Raw genomic sequence first — 4,835 nt, 5'->3', positions numbered from 1 at the left:
GAGAAGGTCACCACGGTCACCAGAACCGGCGTTACCGTCAGTGTTGAGGGGGTCGCAGAGACGGTGCGGTCCTCCAATACGACTGAACTTGTGAATATATGAACAGTTGTTCTGGTTTTTTTGCCCCGCCGGCCTTTGTTTTAAAGGAGGGGTGAATGTAGTGAACCATAGTTGGTTACCACTATGAGTACTGAACCATAGATGGTCAGCACTATGGGTATTTGTAGATATGTTACTGTTGTCACTGTTGGGGTTAGGGTTGGGCTGTTCTACCTGTTGATATTGTTCTGTGGTACACTCCAGTTGGCTCCGCCTACCTGGAGAAATATAAAGGTCACTGTACTGCCTGGTGACCCTTTAGTCTGGGATTGTATTGTATATAGTGTGCTCCATTCTTGTTAGTAATAAAAGCCTTTATTTCCCGGGTACAATCTAGCCTCCCGAGTGATTTAATCGCGCATCAGTTTGTATTCATGTTTGATGCTCGGCATGAAGCCCAATGGGTTCTACAAATTTTCCAGCCCCTCAGTGCGCTGTGGTTGGAAGGTCATAGGCAGAAACCTTTGCCCATTGCATCTCCGTGACGGCTGCATCAAGCGTTAGGATGACCTTCAACAAGTGGTCCTGGATCTTGCGATGTGCCAGTCCATGATATTCAGTTGAGGACAACTCTTTGTACTGGAAGATCACCAGGTTTCGGGCAGATCAAAGAGCATCTTTCATTGAGTTGATGATGCCAGGTCCACAATTATCTCGGTGTGCATTCCCGGGAACAACCCAAGGAGCACAAAGTCCTGCGTCACGGAGGTGGTAGGGATGAGCATCGACAAATCGACTACATCCTTGTCCAGACATGCACATTCCAGAAGGAGGAGAACAATGATCCCTTCCCCACCACAGCTACTTCAAGGGCAACTTGCGGAGGGGTGAGACACCAAGTGTGAAGGAAGGATCTGATTGGGAGGTCCTAAGCGACGCTATTGGTAACTTTATTGCCACAATAACTTAGACTCCCTAAGTGATCTGTGAAATGCCACCACCACTTGCTGTTTGCTGTCGCTTTGACCATGAGTTTTGGAGACTCTGTGAAGTTTTGTTTGTGGAGTAAATAGACTTGGGCTGCAATTTATGGGTAAAGTAATACTCTGCCTTCAACCCAAAGATTGACAGAGAGGTGTCAGAATCAACTCTGAAGATGTGTGCTCATTGAAGACCTCACAATATCCAACCATTGGTTCAATTATACAGGCCGCACATAGGATGAATACCAAAGGGTATGTCTTAGTGCCTGGCAGCAACCTTTGACGAGCCTGAAGTTGTTCTCGAACACAGAGAAGGCACTAGTCAAATATATTTTAACAATCCATTCTCACATTATGAGACAAGGTCAGATCATTGATGTACAAGTGCACAATGACCCTGAAAATATATGTGAGGGGAAAGCCTTGTTGGTTCAATGTTTAGTCTTTGTCAATCTTGACACAGAAGAGATCAAAAGCAAAACACCTTTATTTTGCCACAATAATAGACCTTCGACAGCACCTATAGAATCACACAACACTATAGCACAGAGAGGCCATTCAACCCATCAGATCTATGCCAGTTATTTTGAAGAGCGATCCAATTTGTTCCATTCCCCTCTCATCTTATCCAACCTGTATATTTTTTTAAATGATGCTGCAGCTGTTAAAGCGTTCTCACATAGTGTTTCACATCTAAAACAAATGATAAAACAAATAATTTAACTGGCTCCCTTTTTTAAGTTACATATCCGCAGTTAATGGTTGGCAGCAGTTGTTGTACTGTTGTTCCTTCCTGTGTGATTTGGGAATCATTTTCTTGTCATAGTCTTTTGGCTGTGTAATGTGAGGCTCCATCCAACCCTTTTCCAACTGTTCAGAATGGCTTCAGGCTCAGGGAATGGAATGAATCAGCCAACAAGCCAGATATCTCCTTGAAGTTCAGGTAACAGCCTGACTTCTAGTCAAGAAAGCACACCGGGGAGATGGGACAATTGTAGTGTTGGAACAATCTGACAAATTAGCCTTCCACAAATCTTGTTTTGTTAAGCAACATTCCCGTGGCTGCCTACTCTCCAAGTGTAGAACTTTGACAATCTGTTGATGACATGGGCTCAGTTGTTAGCCAACTGCTGGATGGAAGCCATGTTTAATGTTTTGCAAAACAAGCCTGCCATCACCTGATCCCAAGCCCACTGCTTTGCGAAGCTGGCATTCCAGTAACTTCATCACATTCTGCACCTGCTTGTGGCCTGTAGGTATATATGGTATTTACATTTACAGGGATTTGCCTGAAACCGAACATCAGCGTATGTAGCTCATGCTTTGCACATAGCGAGTGGCAGCAAACCTCAACCACCAACCGACTGCTTTTTAATCTTAGCTTCCCCATGACTGCCCCGATGTATTTGTCATGTGAGTGTACCTTTAAGAAAGGCGATGTCATTGGGGGTGGAGCTAAGCTGTGGCAGTCAGGGGAGAGGGCTTTTAGTTTCATTTGTGGCAGTCTGGTGATAGGGGTTTTTTCCTTTGGGCTGTTAGTTTTGTTTTGAGTTTTTTTTATTGAAAGCAGTTTTAGCAGCAAGCTAAGGAGCAGTCTCCCTCTCCCTGTTCTCTTTGTTTGGTTCTGAAACGATTACCAGGTAGTTGAAGGAAAGGCTTATGGCCATCTTGCCTTAAAGGAGCTGTGTTTTGAGAAACAGATTTGATTACAACCTCTTCTGAGTTTCTTCACAGGGGATTTTCAGCATTCAACCCAGGAGGCGGGATTCCTGGAACAAGTGGGCATTAACCTATGCTGCATTGTGCTTATTTGGAAGGTTTTGTGTATTGGATGTTGGCCTCAGTTGGAAGACATGAGAGATATTGCTTAAGAATAATATATTATCGTGGTTGTTGCGTTTCTTGTTTGTAATTGTTAAAAATTCTTGCTAATTGTCTTACTATACATGTCAACAATATTCTTAATTAAACTTTGTTTTTGATAAAAGCTCCTCGTGTGTCAGCTGAATCACGCTTGGAATGAAACCTCTCACGCTCATCCTAGCCAAATTCAACGTAAAATGTTACAGGTCAGGCGAGCTTCATCGAAAACCTTGAAGCATCCAACCTGACTTGTAACACATTCCAGCACAACACGGAATTCACTCCAATCCTCCGAGTCACTATAACTGCTCCTTTGTAAATGTTCCTTTTTTTTTCTATCTGAGTGAGGAAACCAAATTAGAAGCGGAGTTAGACTGTAAAACCAGGCTGCTTCGGTACATCCAAAAGTCAAATGCTTGTAGATGACAGTTAGAAGAAACCTTTGTGGCTTCAAAACAAATTAAATTTCACCCAACCGCCATAGGAGTCTTTATACTGATGGCCCAGTTCATACTTTTAACAAACATTTCCAGCTGTGAATCAATCTGGCCCAATTTTGCATTGATCTTTCTTTTCATTATTTGATTTTCCATCACCAATGGAGGCAGAGTGGGATTGAAAAGTTCCTAGAAGTCTCAAATATTGCCACTGAAATGTATACGCATCAAGCAGTATCCTCTCTCGAATAAAGCTGCTGTATGTGACCCTATTTCAGGAGTTGGCTCCCCAACCTTTCCAATAAGAATAATGACAGCTCACAATTTGTTTTTCCAGGGCCGATTAGCTTGATATCTTTGGCCCTGGTGGAGTTGGCAGCGGAGGTAGACAAATGCTGAAGATAGACCACCGGCCTGCCTGCCTTCAGCTGCCTAAGCCCCAAGCTCTGGAATACCCTCTCTACACATCTATGCCTCTCTACTTGACTTTCCTCCTTCGAGCCACTCTTTAATATCTGCTGTTTGGTCATCTGAGTTAGTTATCATAGAAATCATATCTTCAATCCCTGCAGTGCAGAAGAAGGCCATTCTACCCATCAAGTCTGCACTGACAACAATCCCACTCAGGCCCTATCCCCATAACCCAATATATTTACCCTGCTAATCCCCCTGACACTAAGGGGCAATTTAGCATGGCCAACCAACCTAACCCACACGGCTTTGGAGTGTGGGAGGAAACCGGAGCATCCAGAGGAAACCCACAGAGACACAGTGAGAACATGCAAACTCCACACAGACAGTGACCCGAGGCTGGAATTGAACCCGGGTCCCTGGCGCTGTGAAGCAGCAGTGCTAACCACGGTGCCACCCTGATGTAGCTTTCTGCAAGTTAAGACACTGGAATGACATCATGTTTATGGAGGTTAGAATGTGTGGGACAAACCAAGAGTATTAAAGTCGAGAGAGGGTGGGGGAGGGGGTGGTGGGTACGGTCACCCCAGGTGATGGGGGCAGTTTAAATGTTTGAAGGTGGCAGACCTAGACCAGAAAACCAGGTTGGCCTCGAGGCTCTCCCTGCCTGCCTGGATGCTGCAGCAGCCACAGACCTTTCATGGGATGAGACTGTTACCTTCAGTTGTTCAATGTTTGATTGTGTATGCCCGTTGGCTGCTTACGGCGACGTGTGTGTGTGCTATCACTCAAAACTGGGCGTGTGATTACAGTGAAACTGAACCTCAGCAGCAAGCATGGGGCAGCAGACATTTTAAAAAGCATTGCAATTAAACATTGTTCTGTGTTCACACACAGAATGTGATAAGTGTCATCCCTGTATATCACCTGGCAGGATTGCGAAGAGATGATCAGGATGTCTGGAGAGAGGCTGGGATGACAAGGAGGTTCAAAGGTCACCGGACCTTAAGGGAGAGGTGCCCAACTTCAGAAGGGGGCATCTCTCCTCCCTCACCCTGTGATACAACTTTGTTGCTTTTCAAGCTTCCCCCACAGAGGTTCA

The 4,835-nt window shown here is 44.9% G+C and overlaps 1 pseudogene; it reads right to left on the bottom strand.

Annotated features, from left to right (window-relative positions):
- Positions 1 to 1,930: 1,930 nt before the first annotated feature.
- LOC144496044 (adenine nucleotide translocase lysine N-methyltransferase-like) lies at positions 1,931 to 3,478 on the bottom strand (annotated as a pseudogene).
- Between the last annotated feature and the right edge of the window lie 1,357 nt (positions 3,479 to 4,835).

This window comes from Mustelus asterias, chromosome 7, assembly GCF_964213995.1.
Source record: "Mustelus asterias chromosome 7, sMusAst1.hap1.1, whole genome shotgun sequence".
Taxonomy (NCBI): domain Eukaryota; kingdom Metazoa; phylum Chordata; class Chondrichthyes; order Carcharhiniformes; family Triakidae; genus Mustelus; species Mustelus asterias.
Note: the sequence above shows the minus strand (reverse complement) of the source record. Positions and strands in the feature narration are given on the sequence as shown.